At 40.5% G+C, this 20830-nt stretch overlaps 1 long non-coding RNA gene across 6 annotated transcripts in view; it reads right to left on the bottom strand.

The window, feature by feature from the left end:
* The window catches only part of LOC116864117, a 109312-nt gene that overhangs the window by 77344 nt on the left and 11138 nt on the right, over positions 1 to 20830 (bottom strand). For 2 of the 6 annotated variants that reach the window (XR_004381943.1, XR_004381945.1), the window contains exon 1: positions 12229 to 12335. The exons of the other annotated variants lie outside the window; for them this stretch is intronic. This is a non-coding gene — a long non-coding RNA (uncharacterized LOC116864117). Of the gene's footprint in view, positions 1 to 12228; positions 12336 to 20830 lie in introns of those variants that run through there. 6 annotated transcript variants of the gene reach the window in all.

The raw sequence follows: 20830 nt of genomic DNA on the forward strand, positions 1-20830 counted from the left end.
AGTATTGTTTCAGTATTGTTTTGACTCAATAACAGCCATCTCTTTCTCAACACTGTAAACTCCTTGAGGGTAAGAGATGTGTATCTATTTCTCCCATAGCACCTACAATAGGACTTTATTACATATTAGCTTGAGGAGTGAAATGTGCCAAGCACTCTACTCTGGGAAATTACACTCCGCTGCCACCACCATTGTTAGTTGAGTAAATACAGGACCCTGGTTTACCCAGGGCCGTTAAGCCTGTTGTGGGGTAAGAGTGCCATGTTTGGCAAGATAAATCATATACCAGCCCTAATCGTAAGTCTCATCCAGTTTTTCAGTTGCTTTTAAGGTAAGGAACTCTAGAACATTCTGGCTCAGGTTCTGATTTGATTTTATTTGATTCTATAAGCAAGCAGGATAAGGGTAGGGGCGCCTGGGTCACTCAGTCAGTTGAGTGACTCTTGATTTTAGTTCAGGTCATGATCTCAGGGTTTTGAGATCATGCCCCCTGTCAGGATCTAAGCTAAGCCTGGAGCCTGCTTAAGATTCTCCCCACCCCCTCTTCCTCTGTCCCTCACCACTCAAATGCTCGTTCTACAAAAACAAACAAACAAACAAAAAACCAATAATAAGAGTAAGTGTAGACCTTGAGAACTGCACTTTCATTATAGTATGGAGAAGTACAGTCCCTTAGTCCCTTTGTCTTTGGGATACTGAGCTAAACCACAACGTATCTTGCTCTATGAAGACAAGGCCCGGCTGAAAGGCAAAAAGTCTCATGTTTCCAGCACAAATAAAGATATGATTTGAAAAGAACCTTTCACCTCAGTCCTGGTGATCCAACTGTTTCTGAATATGCTTTGCTCCCCGCAACATCCAGGGATTTAGGAGGATAATTGGATCACATCTGTTAATCTCTTTGAGTTCTATAAAAACAGATGCCAGATACATTCCTGGCATTGTTAAAACAACGTTACAAAGGCCAGACCGAAAGGGAATTTTTCACTAGTCATAACTTCAGGGAAATTATCCCAACCTAGATTGCAGCTTTCATCAAACATGCATCATAATGATAATAGTAATAATAGCACAGGAGCACCTATCTGCCTCTTGCCACTGGCTTTCACACAACAACCCTGCAAAAGTGAACGGGGAGGTAACAACATGGAGAAGACAGCGGACCCCCTTTACATCAGGGAAATGCTTATGTGAGTGACCAAGCTTTGAACATAGAGAAGAGTCTTGAAGAGAAATAAAACAAAAGCAGTCTGCATCATTTGTATTGATATAAATAAAGTTCAGATCAGGGCACCAAACAAAGGCCTTCTGATCTCTAATCCCCATCTGTCCTGGGCCTGGCAGGGATGTGGGCAGCTCTGTGGTAGCCCCAACAACATACCAGACACCCTATGGAGAAGGTCCTAGAAAAGGAAGCAGCATCTCCCTTCTTCCCAAGGTGAAGCTAACTCTGGCCCTGTCCTAGAGGTTCAAATTAGATAAACGAGTTCTGGAGGCATCAGTCTGACCCGAGGGGAAGTTTGAAGCTAGGTGCCCACCCAAGTATTCTTGAGGACAAGAAATTTACAAATCTATGTCAAATTGACAGGTTTATGTCACCCTGGACATGTATAAGACAGGACATATAACCCAAATTTAATCTGGTAACAAATTAACTTACCTCCCCTTTTTCCTCTTTCCTTGTTACTTCTTGTCTACCCCACTTTCTTACCCACAAGTGAAAAATCAGTTAACCTCTCTAGATTTTACTCTCTTCACTGGCAAGACTGGCAGGGCAGTGGGAAGTGGGGTAGGGACAACCCCAGAGTGTTAGAGAAACCGCATATTCTTTCATGAGGCAAAGGCATGGCTATTATCTCCCTTCCCCAATCATGCTGGAAAAGTAAGAGGACCGAATGAAAGGAACCTGAGGCACAGACATCAAAGGCAAGCCAATTCTGTTGCTACAACAAAGGATGGTTAGAGTGTAATCAGAGCCATACAAGGTCCCATAAAGCACCTCATTCACCACAATACTTACTTCAGTGCCTTCCTACGTTTCTCCCCCTCTGTCTTCAACTTGGGGCTTGGAGTCAATGTGACTTGCACCCTCATTGGCCCCATCTGCCCTGCCTATGGAAAGGGGCACAGAATTGGAGGCTGGGAGCCTGGGATCTAGCACATTCCAAAGAACAACCAGTGGTGTGGCCTTGGCACAGAAATTTAAACTCCTAGACTGTTCTCTTCTTCACCATGCAGTCAAGGATTTGGGCTCCGTGAAATTGAAGATCCCTTCCTACTTAAATAACTGCCATTTCCTAACACTCCTTACTCTTCCCTCCGTGTCCCTTTCTGACTTCTTACGTCGTGCTTGCACTCCCAAGCGCCTATGTATTTAACATTCTGGCAGAGGCAGAATAGCCCAGAGATTAAAAAGTACAGCTCTGGCACCAGAGAAGCCAGAATTCAAGGTCCAATCCTGCTACGCACATGCTGTATAACTTTGGGTAAGTTATCATGCCTTCTTTGTAAAATGTCATTAATAACATTATCTACCTCATAGGGCTGTTGTGAGGATTCAATGAGATACTGCAATGTAAAACAGTTGACAAAGAGACTTATTGTGGTGATCATTTCACAGTGTGTATAAATGTCGGATCCTTATGTTGTGCACCTGAAACTAACATAAGTTATATGTCAAGGTCATATATATGTAATCATATATATACACATACATATGTTTTATGGAGTCAACGTGACTTGCACCCTTGGCACCCTTAACATACATTCATTGAATGAATATATGTTAAGCATACGTATGTATGTGTATATATATACTTGACATATATTCATTCAATTATTCAAGCGCCTACTATGTGAGAAGCCCAGTGCTAGACCCTGGGAGCCCAACGATAAGCAAAACAGGTAAGGTTCCTGCCTCTATGGAAGTTATCATCTAGTGGGGGAGCGAGCTCCTGAACAAATCATTACAAAAGTAAAAGAGTGATGCGTGTCATGAAAGAGCCGTCTAGAGAAAGGACACTGAGGACTGTAATAGGGAAGTTAATTTGGGTAGTGGCATGGCAAAAGAAAAAAAAAAAAAAAGGCTTCCTTACAGAAACTCTGAGTCTGAGTAAAATGGGGTCAGGGAAAGAGCAGGAACAAGATCCCAGGCAAGGCTGAGAAGGGCTTATGGGAAAACTGGAGAGCTAGAAGGAGAGGCCATGACTGGAGACCCTGAGTGCAGGAGGGGCTCCAGAAGCACACAAGGGCTCCGGCCTAGACAGGGTAGGCATGACATAGCAGCTGCTGGCACGATTCGTCTCCCCACAGATGTATCCCAAATGGAACCTGTCTTTCTGCCAAAGGCAGCTCTTCCCTCCTGCCTTCCCCATTTCTTGTCCTGGCGTTATTTTGCTGACTCTCACAGTTTGAAGTCCTCTCTGGCACTCTTCTCCCTTTCCGTTCATTTATTCCACAACTTTTAAGGACCGACAGTGCTTGAGATGCATAATCTAGCGCTTCAGCTTTTGAGACATTCCACCCGGGATCCTATGTGTAGTCTGTGTGTTCCGGAAGAAGGCCTGAGGGTCACATCTCTTCTGACCCCCAACAGCAGACTCACACTCAGTGACGGGTATTCTTCTCACTACTTAGAGGCCCCTTCGTTTCATAGGTCATTAACCCCAAGGTAGACAGAAGCTGAAATAAAGTGAATGCGTAGGAGAGACCCTCTTGTTGAGTAACTCTGTATTACTTAAAGAAGTGATTCTGCTCTTTGGGTGGGAAAATTGCAATAGGCAGTGAATGACCCACAAGTGAGTGTTAGAACTAACATCCCCACCCCCATCCCAACCGTAAGTCAAAAAAAAAAAAAAAAAAAAAAATCCAAGTAGCTTTTGTACTGCATTAAATACATGTTTGAAATGAGAGGGTCATGGACTTAGACCATTTCCTAAATATTTACTTGGGCCTCAAGATGCATGGCTAGGTCCTTGAATGTATTCCATGATCCCCACCTAATAAAGGCTCCCAGGCTATAACCTTATACACAAGCATCTGAGAGGCCTTTCCAGGATACCCTTCATGTCCAAAACAAGACATACGTTAGATTTGGGCCAAAGTAAGCACTCATGTCTAACATGTTATCAGCAGCTACTAAGTAAGATAAGATTTGCCCTATTGATAATCTCTGCTTACTGAACTTGTGGTAACTACTTTAAGGCATATATTTTCCTCCTCCCTGAAGCTCCTGTTCTTTCTCAAAGAAAAGTAAAAACTAAGGCTATTTCTGCACCTACTTTGCTATTATGGCATCTTTGTACCTGCAGATAAATCCTTCTTTGTGCATTTTGTTGGTGGTTTCTCTCTCTTTTTCTCTCTCTCTTTCTGCCCCTCCCTCCCTCTTAATTGTTGGAAACTTAAAATGAAAATGAATCAGCAACAGTGAATGCTGCACTTAAGGAAATGTATGATCTGGTTTATAATTTATGCACTGACTCCCGAAGGAACTTAAGCATTTAACTCCTAATTTATGAAGAAAGTATGAGTAACAGCATCTCTCCATTTGATTCAACTTGTTCATTTTATCCACATCTCACGTCTAGATTTAGTTCTCACTCAACATTCCTTTCAGCAACAGCTGAATCCCTAGATGTGGAGCTGAAATAAAATATTTCTGTTTATCCAAAATGCCTTATTTCTAGTTTCAAGACAAACCATAGCAGAGTATCTTTGATATTCTCAGAAAATAGCAGTGTTCTACCTGATGATAAACAGCAATGGACAAAGGACTGATTTCTTAGTGAGCTAAGGGAGAGGAAAAGAAAGGGACAGGAAGGCAATCACATAAGAGAAGCATTTTGTAATCTGACGAATTAGTCATCAACTAAATACTTTCAAAATGTTCTAGGGATCATTTTATTCTTGTCTTTCCCATCAGCACACCTAATCTAAACTTCTCTCTTTGGCTTTGCAGATTTGGCACTAGCCTTCCCATCTACTCGTATCTTCCACTTGTCCCCCAATGCAAAATGCCTGTCCCTCGCACCCTTTGTAGCTGTGACTTGACCATCTAGGAGGTGTGCACATATGGGGAAGAACACTAGACTAGGAGGTGGTAAGACTGGATTTTTATTCCTCTCTTGCTAATAACCTGGGTGACCTTAGCTACATCACTCCACCTCCCTGAGCGTCAGTTTCCTCATTTTTAAGATGAGAGGGTTAGCTTGATACAATCTGATTATATCACTTCTTAGGGCATTCTCTAAACCTACCTTATTAGCCTAAATATTCTTTTTTTTTAATTTTTTATTTCTTTTCAGTGTAACAGTATTCACCGTTTTTGCACCATACCCAGTGCTCCATGCAATCCGTGCCCTCTCTAATACCCACCACCTGGTTCCACCAACCTCCCACCCCCCACTGCTTCAAACCCCTCAGATTGTTTTTCAGAGTCCATAGTCTCTCATGGTTCACCTCCCCTTCCAATTTCCCTCAACTCCCTTCTCCTCTCCATCTCCCCTTGTCCTCCATGCTATTTGTTATGCTCCACAAATAAGTGAAACCATATGATAATTGACTCTCTCTGTTTGACTTATTTCACTCAGCATAATCTCTTCCAGTCCCGTCCATGTTGCTACAAAAGTTGGGTATTCATCCTTTCTGATGGAGGCATAATACTCCATAGTGTATATGGACCACATCTTCCTATCCATTCGTCCGTTGAAGGGCATCTTGGTTCTTTCCACAGTTTGGCGACCATGGCCATTGCTGCTATAAACATTGGGGTACAGATGGCCCTTCTTTTCACTACATCTGTATCTTTGGGGTAAATACCCAGTAGTGCAATTGCAGGGTCATAGGGAAGCTCTATTTTTAATTTCTTGAATATTCTTTTAATTCCAAAGTACTTATCATTTGATACAATATATATTTTACTCTATTTTTCTAAAATCCCTCCATTAGAATGCAAGCTGTGTGCAAGAATTTCTTCCCATTTTGTTCATTGTTGTATTTCCAACATTTAAAGAAGTCCAAAGCATCATAACCACTAAATAAATACTTGCTGGATGAATTAATATATTAAAGAATCATACATATTATTCTTCCTTGAAGATGCTCTGCAGGTCATATCTGCCCTCTCAGACTCTGCTGACAACTCCAAACCCAAATCTTTCCTTTCTGTGAACTTTAATACAAATACAGTTAGTTTTCATACAGTTTAGTTTTTAAGAATTATCTGAAGAGCTCAGATACATCAGCACCAACTTGTTTTGTTAAAAGTATACATTTCTCGGGGTGCCTGGGTGCTCAGTCGGTTAAGGGTCTGCCTTTGGTTCAGGTCATGATCCCCAGGTCCTGGGATTGAGCCCCACATTGGGCTCTCTGCTCACTGGGAAGTCTGCTCACAGAGGAAGCTTCTTCCTCTGGCTCTGCCCTCACCCCTCCCACGCTGCTCATGCTCTCTCTCAAATAAATAAATCTTTTTTTTTTTTTTTTAAGTATACATTTCTCAAAACCGAGAGCTATCACTTAGACCTCATCTGTCACATATTTGCTAGGTATTTGACTAATTGGATTTAGGAAACATTTTTGCTTTGTGTTCAGCAACTAACTCAGGTTTCAGTCATCTGCACCTCTTATCTGCTAATCTCTGCCTAGGACTTATACGGGTGATGAAACCACCCAAGAAACCACCCACACCTTGCCAAGTCTCTGCAAGCAGCAAAGGAAAAAAACAGTCAAACATTTCCTTTGCCAATTACTGTCAGTGAAAGCATACAGTATCTACTGGTATGAGTATGGCGGGGGGTGGTATGTGCAGGGAGTTTTTTTGGGAGAATCAGAATAAAATGGGTGGAAGGAGCTTTTAAATAGGAGAAAGGAGTGGAGAACTTGCCTTCACATAGCATTTTAGAAATAAAGACGCATCCTAGACATTGTCTCTTCTCTTACCCTGTGTTTGTCTGAGAAAAGGGAGGATCACAAAATGAAGCGACTTGTTTAAATGCACACGGATTAGTAGTGAAAGTACAGTGCAATCCTACTCCTCCAACTCTTGTCTGGTAAATTGAATTTTCTCATTAATGTTGTACAAGACACCCATTTGATTTGTAGTGGTGATCAAAAAGCTTTCTAAAATGTAGCGGCAAGGACATAAAATATATTGAAACATATTACTTCTAAGTATAGCCTAGTTAAAGTAATTAATCTGTCTTTGATATTTTAGGGACATATTACTGAGCATCAATTATAGCAACAGCATATTAAAGATGTAAAGATCAGGAGATAAAACTGAATTGTGCTAGGCCTTGACAATTGATTTGAGGATACTTGGTTTGTTGGTTTTTTTTTTTTAAGATCTTATTTATTTATTTGAGAGAGAGAGAGAACACACAAGTGGGGGGAGGGGCAGAGGGCAAGGGAGAAACAGACTTTCCTCTGAGCATGGAGCCCGAAGAAGGGCTCCAACCCAGGATCACAACCTGAGCCCAAGGCAGATGCTTAACCAACTGAGCTACCCAGGCACCCCTGGGAATATCTGGTTTTTATAATAAACTATTTTCTTTAGATTTGCTTCTTTCTCCTAAAAGTCAAATACTTAAAAAATAAGAAGAATAATATTAACTAATTTAATTTGAAGTCTGAATCAGTTCATTTCCTGTTCTCATAATCATAGGTTTTTTCAAATACAGGAATTGACAGTATTCTTGCAGAAACTCTGACTTTGCTTTTATGAAGAGGTATAGTGAGCTAGTGAAATAGATTTTTATTGACTGTACTTCTACTTGAATCATCATAAACCACTGAATTTGGATGGAAATTTGAAGAACACCTTGCCCTATCCCCTCACGCATGAGGGAAGTGAGGTCCAAAGAAGTTAAGAGACAAGCCCAAAGCCATAAAGTCGGGTAGTGATCGGACCTCTAATAACATCTCGACGATTAACTTCAGGACTGTACCCAAAGGTATCCTAGGTGTTAGAGGAGGTAACCTCCCATAGACAACACACATCTCCCAGTTCCTATGAACCAAGACCCATGCCCACAGCTTCCCTGTGATTCCACTGGGATTCTACTTGTAAGCACTCGCTTTCCAGTTGCTGGGCATTGACTTGTGGGCCCTCAAAGGCTGCCAAGTGAGTGCTCTTGGTGTCCAAGGTAACTATGATCAATCCCGTCTGGACTTCACTTCAATTAGCTCATGTCTTGACCATTCACTCGGGGCACAAGCACTCACGGGAAAAGATCCAAGGGGGCCACTGCTTCCGAAGGCTTGCGCCATTGTTGCTCAGCTGATAATCGGTCTGAAATTTGGCCTAGGCAGTATGTCTTAATTTCACAGGTTAAAACTTACTTTGCCAGCGAAATGATTTTGCTTTGTTTGTTTAGTTGAATAACATCACAAGTGTAGGAGACCGAGGAAAGTAGCTGGGATGGGAGTCAGGGGTCTACACCTATTTTGATGAACTGATAAAGATATCTTAAAAAGCAAACACTTGGAGCACTTATGATGCCCCAGACCCTTCGGAGAGCTTTTAACTGACCAACTCATTAAATCCTGAGGAAAAACCCTTGGAGGGAGGTATTAATATCATCCCATTTTATAAGGGAAACTCAGGCACAGATACAGAGAACTGGCCCATAGTCACACAGTGAGTTAATGGCAAGGCTAGGATGATGACCACAGCAGTTCACATTTTTACCACTATGCATACCTACCACAGGTAATTTGAAAAAAGAAACTGAAACAACATTTTAGGGATGCACGGGTGGCTCAGTCAGTTAAGCGGCTGCCTTCAGCTTGGGTCATGATCTCAGAGCTCTGGAATCCAGTCCCACATCAGGCTCCCTACTCAGAGGGGAGCCTGCTTCTCCCTCTGCCTGTGCGCTCTCGCTCTCTCTCTCTCTCTCTCTCTCTCTCGTGTGCACTCTCTCTCTGATAAGCAAATAATCTTTAAGGCATTTTAACCATTTTCTAAGCATTTCAAATTAAAGTATTTGGGGGTCTGAGATAATTATTTGAGCAACTAACCCAAGAGCTAAAACCTCACCCATGCAATCATCTGACATTTGTTCTCATAGTTTACATTTCCACAGTTTTTCAAAATAATCAAATGTATGAGAAATTTTCTATACTACTTGGCCTTAATAAATATGTTACTAGCTACCAACTATGTGCCGGGGTCTAGAGCAATAACCATGAATTAGTCTTGGCCCTTCCCAAGATGCTCACCGCCTTATTGGTGGGGACAATATTTGAACATGGCAAAACAAACAAACAACAACAACAACACAGGCAACGTCTGGTATATGTCAAATTGAGAGGCTGGCAGTAAGTCTAAAAAGAATTCTTCTAGAAATAACTTGAGCATTGAGCATTCTAAACACTAAGGAAGTAAAAAAACCTCTTGGAATAACTCAAAATTAGAAAATTGTGAGATGTGTTATATTTTCTATTATAATTATGGTGCTATTACGTTTCAAATCTTGGAATATCAAACATTTTACTAAATACATACTCTGATTAAAACACCTTGATTATGCTTTTAAAAGGATTTTAAATTGGATACCAGGTAAATATTTCCTTTGTTACTGAATAACATTCTATAAAAGCTTCAGTGCGTTTAATGTTTACACTTTCTTGCCATGTCTGTTTTTCTTTAAAATATAATAAGGTAGCATACATCCCTTGACTCTAATAGTAGCGAGATTTCAACATAAACCACACAAACAACAGAACTGCCACCTTCCTCTATAAATATACAATTTCTTGGTTATTCTTCATGCATTAAATGTGTAACATATCTTTGCTTAAGTTTCAGTTCAGTATTGTTTTAATTTCATTTTGCACAATGGGCTAGTGATCATCTCTTATTCTTCAGTAAACTGTGGTTACTTTGAGTCTGAATTTTTTTTTAAGATTATTTATTTATTTGACACACAGAGAGAGAGATCACAAGTAGGCAGAGAGGCAGGCAGAGAGAGAGAGGAGGAAGCAAGCTCCCCACCGAGCAGACAGCCCGATGTGGGGCTCGATCCCAGAACCCTGAGATCATGTCCTGAGCCGAAGGCAGAGGCTTAACCCACTGAGCCACCCAGGCGCCCCGAGTCTGCATATTTATAGTCATTTTCATTCCCAACTCATTCTCACTGAAATCCATAAGAATAAAAAATAAATAAATATACAAAACATATATATACATATATATATACAAAAAATACATAAAAATAAATAGAAAAATAAAAAGAATAAAAAACCGTGGACGGAAAACATATCCATTGTTACAGACTGAATTGTATGTTCCCCCCATTCACATGTTAAAATCTAAACCTCAGAGTGTGACTGTATTTGGAGATAAGGCCTTCAGAGAGATAATCAAGCTGAAAGGAGGCCTCTGAGGTACGTCTCATCTAATCTGCTTGGTTTTTTTTATAAAAGGAAATTAGGACATACCAGGATGTGTGCACACAGAGGAAAGACCATGTGTGGACACAGCGAGAAGGAGGCCATCTGCAAGCCAGGAAGAGGGCCCTCAACCAGGAACTGAACCAGCCAGCATCTTTATCTTAAGCTTCCAGCCTCAGAAGTGGGAGAAAATAATTTCTGCTGTTTAAGCGCCCCCAAGTCTGTGGTGTTTTGTAGGGCAACTTAGCAGACTGACACACCCACGGAAGGGCTTTACTTTCCTCCCATCAAGCCAGTTCCTTAGAATGGTGCTTCAAGAATTCTGGTGTGTCCCTATTACCTCAAGTCTGCCTTCTCCTCCATGTCAAATTCCCTCTCCTGTTCTTCATTCAGCCGTGCCTAATTTTTAAATATAAGCTATAGCTCTGGTGAGAGGATCATTTCTGAGGCACATGCAGACATGCTGACAAGTTGTTTTATTTTTAGCAAGGACGATACAGTAGTCAGAGTCTCTCTCCAAAATTAAATGCATTTGAGAGCTACTAGTTTTTGTCCTGATCGTTCTTCTTACAAATGCAATTTACCTCAATTATGTTTTTTTTTTTAAGATTTTATCTATTTATTTGACGGATAAAGAGAGAGCAAAAGCAGGGAGAGGGGTAAGCAGAGGAAGAAGCAGGCTTCCACATGGGGCTCGATCCCAGAACCCTGGGATCATGACCTGAGCCTTAACTGACTGTGCCACCCAGACATCCCAACATCCATTATGTTTTTAAAAATCAAACAATATGAGTGTATATAAAGTTAAAAATGGAAGCTACCCCTATTTGCTGACTAGCCACCAAATCCTTCTCCAAAGAAATACTCGCCGTTGATTATTTGGTATGTAAAACTCTTGCTTTAAATGGAGAGACCTATATTTTTTTAAGATTTATTTATTTGAGAGAAAGAGTGGGGTGGAAGGGGGGCACGAGGGGCAGAAGGAGGGAGAATCCCAAGCAGAATCCACACTGAGCAGGGAGCCTGACTCAGGGCTCAATACCATGACCCTGAGATCACGACCCAAGCTGAAAGCAAGAGTCAGATATCTAACTGCTGCACCACCCACACGCCCCAATGGAACTAACTTTTTATTTTTTTTTTTTAAGATTTTATTTATTTATTCGACAGAGAGAGAGATCACAAGTAGGCAGAGACCAGGCAGTGAGAGGGGGAAGCAAGCTCCCCGCCAAGCAAAGAGCCTGATGCAGGGCTTGATCCCAGGACCCTGAGATCATGACCTGAGCCAAAGGCAGAGGCTTAACCCACTGAGCCACCCAGGTGCCCCTGGAACAACCTTTTTAAAAACACGTTTGCAATACTCTACAGCCTACTCTATAGACTTCTCTGGGAAAGGTCTCATTCCCTGCCAGAAAAGATACCTCCTTCATTTCTAGAGACACGAAACAGTCATGGCTTCATAACCTGGGTATCTACCACCCAGAGAAGAATGACAACCTTTACAGAAAGCCTTCCATAAAGTCCTAATAAAAGAATCCTGGAATTGCTTAAACATGAGATTAGTAACTGTTAAGATTTATTTGTTCCTAACACAACATGTCCACCCTTGTTGTTGAAAATTAAACGATAATATACTTCCCCCTCTGCTCCACAAAGCAATAACCTGTTTCCCTGGTGGATGATCAGAGGCCAAAGGGTGGGTAATTTATCACAAAAGAGAAATTGGAGGATCGCCAAGAGTAACAAAAGGGCAGTGATATCCTTGCTCCTACTGCACTGCACCAGTTTAATTAAAACAGAGCTAATAAACTTTCCCAACGATTCCCAACCATACATTACCAAGTTCAGTCTTCTTAAAGCCAAGATGGCCAGCCAGATCCCAGGAAATATGTAGGAAGTCATAGATACACCACGTCAATTACCTTTTTCATGTTCAAGAGCTATGTAATTTGGAATCAAAAGACTGCTATGTTACAATCTTGTCTGTTTCTTTCATGATCTCTGACAATATTTTATGCGGTTATGTAAATTAACGTAGTACCAGGTACTAAAAGAAATCAAGACAGGTCTCAGGAAGAAGAAAAGTTCTGTATCTTTTTAAAAAGAAATATATTTTTAAAAAGATCCATTTATTTATTTAAAAGAGAACAAGTTTGTGTGCATGTGTGTAAGCGGGGGAGGGGCAGAGGGAGAAGGAGGAAGCAGACTCCCCATTGAGTGTGGAGCCCAACATGGGGCTCAATCCCACGACCCTGAGATCATGACCTGAGCTGAAATCAAAAGTTGGACACCTAATCAACTGAGCCACCCAGGCACTCCTAAAAAGAAATAATTTATAGGTTATTTTTCATGAGAATTATCTGTGTGTGCATGTGTGTGTGTTTGAAGCCTCCGCATTCATTCTCATAATTGGGTGATAGCTCAGCCTATTTAACACTTGCTGGAAATGACACTGAGGAAATAGAAAGTAATATTAATAAACAGATGGGGAGTTAATGCAAATTTCATAGCTGCTAAACTGTGTTTGCAGGTTCAAGCTTATATATATGGAAAGGGTGACTGTGGCTTTATACATAAAGTGAAACACAGAATTCAAATTCAATGTCTAGATAATATAAATGTATGTGTAATGGTACAAACAGAGAAGAGACTAATTGCATGGCTCACGTGGGACACACATGCACATGTCTGTTAATTCAGACCGAAATAATCACTTTGGGTCATGGACTCCCCAAACTGAAAACATCTTAAAGGTATTCTATTTCAGTTTCCCACTAAAAACTTGAACAGAATTCCCCCAGCTCCCTCGGGCCCTCTCTTCAGAAGAAGAAGTAGCTCATTGAGGAAACCTCACACTAGTCAACCTTTCCCCCTATAACTTTCACTTATGCATGTAGTGTTTGGTCTACAACCTAGCCCTAGAGAAACTCATTCCCCCATTCATTAGACAGCTATTGAACGTTTGTGGAAGACCCTCACGGTACCCCAAGGCTTCTCATTACTAAATATTGAAAGTGATTTTCCCCTAAAGACAATCAGATCACATCATTCCCTATTGGAAACGACTCTTCACCTATGAGATAATGTCCAAACTCTTTTGCATAGCAAGCATATGCCATTGCTCAAACCCAAGGAGTCTGTTTCTTACTTTTCTTACTTATACTGAATCCAAAATGGGTGTTCCTTATCTGCAGCCACCTATGCTCCAAAAGGTGATTCAAGAACCCAGGTGTTCTCCATCTTGTGGCTTTGTTATCTCCTGCAAGTGGCTTCTGAGGTTGCCACAAATGTCTACAGCAATGGACACTAGCTCAGCTCGTAGGAGACTTTTAAGGGCCAGATCCAGAATGGTGCAAATCACTTCCACACACATTGTAACCTGTGAGAACTCTATCACATGACCTCACCTAACTGCAAGAAGGAAATTTGTGAGCTCAGGAAGAGGAAGAAATGAGCTGGTGAGTAGCTAGCTACTCTCTGATGAGATCTTAACTTCTCCTTTCTGCCTCATATCCTACCACTCTCTCTTAAGCAACTATATTCAAATCTAACCCAACGTCTTATTATTCCAAAGCATATTGGATCCTCACTTAGCTTTATGCATGCTCTTTTCTACGTGTAACTTCCCTTATTTGTTTTGTAAACTCCTATTCATACGTGAAGTCCCAGTTCAAATATCACTCCCACTGTTCTCCATCTCATTTCTGACTACAAGTGTTATTTTCTGCCTCCTGAGTTCCCACAGAACTTCACACACGTAATGCACTGTAAGTTTTATCTATCTATACATGTATACGTAAAAACCTCATTGTATCAATTTCCTTTGTCTGTGTTATCTTCGTTATCTTTATAACTCGTAACTTTTCCTTTTTTCATCTCCATCAGCCTTCCATTTTCTCTTACAGAACCATCAGCAAAAGCTTCCACACTTTTCTCCCTTTCTGACCATCTTACCACCCTCTGCACAGCTTCCAGAGCAATTTTATCTACATTTCAAATCATGTTTAGAACCTACTGAGAACCTTCTAAAACCCTTAGGGCATCTAACCTTAAAACTCAAGAGTCCTTGAGTTCCTCCTCGAGAGGGTCAAGAGTATGATATGACTCCAGTAAGTCCAGAGTAGGATTCAGGAACCTGCATTTTTAATAAGTGCCCAAATGATTTGGATGTGAGAGGCTGGTAGACCACATTTTGAGAAATAATGAGTTACAGAATATAATACAAGTCTTGCATACCATATGTACTATCGATAACAAGTTCCACATAAGTCCGTGTACATACATAACAATTTCAGTCCAGTGGTTCTCCTCTACATGTTCTTCCCTATGTTCAGGTTGCTCCTCTCTGTGTGGTCTTCCTAATGGATTTCTTTTCTTTTTTTTTTTTTTTCCCAATGGATTTCTACTCATTCTTGAAAATGCTGCTTAAACATCATCTGTCTTGGAGCCTTCCCAGTCCTCCCTGCCCACAGCAGAATTAATCTCTTCCTCCATATTATTTCTGTGTCTTATAAACACTTACATTTTTACATACATCACATTAACATAGACACGACCAGCTTAGATGGAGAGAGAATGAATACAAGTGACAAGAGGACTTTACACCCCCAAACTTCTACAAGGAGGAAGTTAGCTTCAAAAGACTGCTCAACTGCTAACACATACCTTTCATCGGGGTTGGGGGGAGGGGGAGGCTCAGAGCTTAAAAATTAAGAACAAAGAGCCTTACAGCATTATTTCCAAGCCTTGATTCCTAATTAAGAACTGTTCACCTGTGCGCAGCTGGATTTCACAATTGCCATAGACCATGGACTGCAGTGCACAAGCCGTTTGCCCCCTTTTTGACAGAACTGTCTACAGTGGTTATGCTAGGCCTATCCCACCATTGTACCACATTGGCTGTGGGTGGAGTAAATAACTTGTCTCTTTAGTTCTTAAGCCTTAAGATCAAGAGGAATGGTATTAAAGGAGCTATACTTAAGGGTCTACACCCAGGAACTTGTCTCTCCACACTTGGACCTGATGTTGAAGTTAACATCCCGCATTTCAAGCTCATAATTTAAATAGATACAATTCTTAGGGGATAGTAGGATTTTAGTATATTTTGCATATGGAGGCAATATAAGTAATTTGTGGCAAGAGGAAAAACTGTGGTGGTTTCCAAAAGGGCCCCCACCCCCGTTCTTCCAAAAATGCCCTCCTGTTCTTTAACACCTCTCCCTTCAAAGGATGGAGCCAATTTCCTTTCCCCTTACATACGACCTTTACTTGGCGACTTTCTTTTAACAAGTAGGATGTGGTGAAACTGACCATATGTGACTGCCAAAGTTCTCTTTGTTTTTTGGGTCACGCTTTAGAAGAAGCCAGCTGCCATGTCTGAGGAACACTCCAACAGCTCTATAGACTCACCATGAGGCATGTAATGGAGGCCTTCTGCCAATAGCCTTAATAGTCCACAGAAAAATAGAAAAATTAGTTAAATTTTTTAATTCCTGGCTCAACAAAACATAAGAACTCTTTGTTGTTTTAAGTAAATGTTTAAATTTGTGCCTTCATTTGTTACACAGCAGGAGATAATTTACACATTGGGTAACTACAAATCTTGTATTTATTCAGGATCAGGCGCTGTGCTAGGCACTAGGGATACAATGAGGAACAACATAGCCTTAAATTTTTCCCTCAAAACATACTAGTGAGAAAAACAAACACATATGTTTATATTTACAAATTGTGAAGAGTTACTGAGAGAAAAAGAATACATGATGAGAAACACTAGAGAAACATAATTTAGACTTGGAGGATCTCGCTAAGGATGTGGCATTTGAACATAGATGGAAAACAGGCAGGAGTCAGCCAAACGAAAACTGTAGGAAGAGACTTCCAGGCAGAGGGAAGAGCCTGCATGAGGGCCTTGAGATAAGAAAGGGCCTGCATGAGTTAAAAAACACCTTGAATCTCACAAAACAAACTGAGGGTTGCTGGGGGATAGGGAGAGGGTGGTTGGGTTATGGACATTGGGGAGGGTACGTGCTATGGTGAGTGCTGTGAAATGTGTAAGCCTAATGATTCACAGGGTACCTGTGGCAAATAATACATTATATGTTAATATACCTGGGGAAAATAATACATTATATGTTAATAAAATATATATATATATTTTTAAAAGAACATCTTGAGTGTAATGAGCAAGAGAGAGATGGTACTGAGTTTTGGAAAAGGGCCCAGAAGCAGATGGTAAAAGAATTTGTGGGCCATGATAAGGACTTTGCACTGGAGGAAATCCTCTGAAAGATTTTAAGTAGAAGAATGACATGATCCAATTTATTTTATTAAAAAAGTCCTCTCTGATAGTAAGGTGGAAAACTGACTGGAAGGGGGCAAGAATATAAGGGGAACCAGTTAGTAGCCCCTGGCTGCAGACCACAAAGGAGAAACAGGTGCATCAGCCCAGGGCAATGGTGGAGGTGGAGAGAAGTAGGTTGGATTCAAGCAATATTGAGGGATCAGAATCAACATGACTTTAATCTACCAAGTCTAGCAAAACAAGCAATATCTCTAATCAACGTCATTGAAAGCAGGAAGCTTGGGTGGCTCAGTCAGTTGGGCGTCTGCCTTCAGCTTGGGTCATGATCCCTGGGTCCTGGGATGGAGTCCCGCATTAGGACTTCTGCTTCTCCCTCTGCCCCAACTCATCCCTGTTTCTCATGAATAAATAAGTAAAATCTTTAAAAATAATAATAATAATTGAAAGCAAAAGCCAAACCCCATAAAATTTTTCTATGAATTATTACCTAGTATCTGACTATTTAGAAAGCACTCTGCTTTTTCTTTTTTTCAAGATTTTATTTATTCACTTTAGAGATAGATGGAAAGAGAGGACATGAGCAGGGGGAGGGGGAGAAGCAGAGGGAGAAGGACAAGCCAACTTCACACCAAACACAGAGCCTCACTTGGTCTTGATCCCAGAACCCTGAGATCATGACCTGAGCTGAAACCAAGAGTCGGATGCCCCACCAACTGACATCCAAGCGCCCCAGCACTCTGCTTTTCCTAAAATGACTCTGCAAAAACATATGAACTTTAGTGTTCTTCAATGTCTAGAGAGAAGAAACAGATGGATAATTTTCTAAACTTCTCTTTTGACTAAAAATTTGAATTATCAACATTTTTATAAAATGATCCACTTGCAAAACTGCAGCACCAAAGAGGTAAACTTAGGTTAAAGAGAAGACATTTGGGAGGGAGCAAGTCAGTTGTTTGTTTCCGTTTTATTGCTATATGTACAGTCAGGTAAAACCTGAAGCTACACTGTTTCACCTGGCTACCACAGTAACACAGATCATATACCCATAAGATTGCCAAGATAAATAAGCTTAGGGTGATCCTTTGAAAAGCTAGATCCATTCTGCCAGGTCAGTTCCAGAGATTTTGCAATCAAGGGGTGTGTCTCCAGCTAGATGTTTCCTGTTCCGGTTACACAAACTGCACCACCCCTATGTTACACCATGTGTCTAGGTCCACAGAAGGAAAGCCTAGAAAGGACAGAAGGATGAAAAATATATTTTACTACATGTTTTTGTTTTTTCTGAAAAGCATTCCATTTTTCAGAAAATGGAAAGTTTCTCTATTTGAGAGAGAAAGAGCATATACAAGCAGAGGGAAGGGCAGAGGAAAAAAGACAAGCAGACTCCACACTAAGCGGGAAGCCCGACGAGGGGCTTGATCCCAGGACTCCAAGACCATGACCAGAGCCAAAGTCAGACACTTAACCGATGGAGCCACCCAGGCACCCTTATATTATTACATGTTTTAAAAACCAAGGTCATGGGGCGCCTGGGTGGCTCAGTGGGTTAAAGCCTCTGCCTTTCGGTTCAGGTCATGATCTCAGGGTCCTGGGTTGGAGCCCCGCATCGGGCTCTCTGCTCAGCAGGGAGTCTGCTTCACCCCCTCTCTCTGCCTGCCTCTCTGCCTACTTGTGATTTCTGTCTGTCAAATAAATAAATAAAATCTTTAAAAAAAAAAACAACAAAAACCAAGGTCATACAATATAGAAGGGTTGCCTTAGGTAACTGCTTCAATTACCAACATTTGCAGAATGTCTTTCTTCAAAAGTGGCATTTACCCTCTAGAGAAATATTACTGAAATGTGGTCCAGGGCCCACTGTGTGCATCAGCACCAGCCACGCACTCATAAAAATGCAAATGCTGATTCAGTGAGTCTTAGCTGGGCCCCAGGAATCTGTGTCTAATCCATCTTTATAGACAGTATAACTTAAATATCTGCATTACAGTCTACACTATGAGGGCTTGCATAATTGAGTAATTGCAAAGTTATCTGGTTTGATAGCCAAATGACATCAAGCCACTTCAAAAGAGAGATATTTGGTCAGAATTACAAATTCACTATTTTACTTTATAAGGACAGTAACAGCGTTAAACACATATAGACCTTTATAAATCTTCCCTCCTTCATAATTCAAAAACTTAGTGCTGGCTCTTATAACTAAATCCGTCAGAAAGGTCAATTTTCTCTCTTCAAAGGTTCTAGCACACAAAAAGGTCTTTAAATTTAAACTGGAAGTGAGCACAAAGATACCTGGGCATCCATATATTTCTTGATTCAGGTGTTAGTTTACAAAGTTGTGTTCTCTTTGTGAAAATTCATCAAGCTAAACAATTGTGAGATGTGAACATTTCTATATACAGAGTATCCTTCAAAAACAATTAATCAACCTTTTAAAAAATAAAACATTTTTAGGAGTTTTATAAAAACATGATTATTTTTTGCCTTTCAAGTTATTAACCTTCAGTGTTGATGGCTGTTGAACTTTAATGGTCATTCTTATATACTGTTTTGGAGGAATATAAATAGATGTAGGCCTTTTGGAAAGCAATTTGACAATAAATATTTGGCCAAAGGTTTTAAAATAATCATACACCCATTGACCTAGTAATTCCATGTCTTAGAATCTATCCCAAGGAAAGAATCTTCAATATGAGAAATCTCAACTCCCAACATCCAAAATATAAACCCATATAAATAATCACCATAGGGGAACTATTAAATAAACTATAATACATCTACTTGGCAATATTTATATATTGGTGGTAAAATTAAAAAGGAAAGTAAGGAAATGATGGATAAAAATTCTTTTTTTTTTTTTAAAGATTTTATTTATTTATTTGACAGAGAGAGATCACAAGTAGACGGAGAGGCAGGCAGAGAGAGAGAGAGGGAAGCAGGCTCCCTGCTGAGCAGAGAGCCCGATGTGGGACTTGATCCCAGGACCCTGAGATCATGACCTGAGCCGAAGGCAGCGGCTTAACCCACTGAGCCACCCAGGCTCCCAAGATGGATAAAAATTCTTGATGCAAATGAGGAAAGGCAGAAAGAGCTCCTAAGGGTTTCCTAATATTCTATTTAAGCTTGGCATATACACAGATGTTCCTATTATTATCATCATTATTTAAACTAAATATAATTTTATATTTTAGTATATTTTATGTCCTATATCTTGTAGTATGTAATTTTTTATATAATCTAGAACAAATAATGTTTACCAAAAGTTTATTAACATGAAAAATGCTCATGTCATAATGGTAAGTTAAAAAAAGGACAAAGGGGAGCCTGGGTGGCTCAATGGGTTAAGCCTCTGCCTTTGGCTCAGGTCATGGTCTCAGGGTTCTGGGATCCAGCCCTGCATCAGGCTCTCTGCTTGGCAGGGAGCCTGCTTCGCCCTCTCCCTCTGCCTGCCTCTCTGCCTACCTGTGATCTCCCTCTCTCTCTCTCTCTCTGTCAAATAAATAAAAAGTCTTTTTTTTTAAAAAAAAGGGACATAAAATTGATTATAAATTATAGTAGATAGATTCTGCAAAACAAAGTTGGAATCATCAGTACAAAGACACAGAAATCATTTCAACTACTATTTGACATTGTACTATAGATCCCCGTAAAGAATTCTTCTAGAAAAACGGAAAAGGAAAATATATTCAAACTGATATTCTTTTCATGTGATGTAATTACATACCTAGAACTTCCAAGACAATCAACTGACATGAATAACTATTCAGTAATCTGACCAAAAATTGTCCTAGGGGCACCAGGATGGCTCAGTCAGTTAAGAGTCCTGATTTCATCTCAGGTTGTGATCTCAGAGTCATGAGGTCGAGCCCCACTAGGGGGGGTGAGGGGCGGGAGGGGAGGTGGGGCCTGCTTAGGATTCTCTCTCCCTCTCCCTGTGTCCCTCCCCTTCCTCCGCTCATGCTCTTTCTTAAAAAAAAAAAAAAAAAAATTGTCCTAGACTTCAGCTGTAATAATAAACAGTTTCTGAGGGCTATTTACCAGGTACGGTACTAAGTGCTTTTTAATGTATTTACTATTTAATTCTGAGGAGATTAGTATTATTCCCCTGATTTAATTTATTTTTTTTATGCTGATTTT

The sequence above is a fragment of the Lontra canadensis genome, unplaced genomic scaffold (assembly GCF_010015895.1).
Source record: "Lontra canadensis isolate GAN:19392208 unplaced genomic scaffold, GSC_riverotter_1.0 scaffold5, whole genome shotgun sequence".
Lineage (NCBI taxonomy): Eukaryota > Metazoa > Chordata > Mammalia > Carnivora > Mustelidae > Lontra > Lontra canadensis.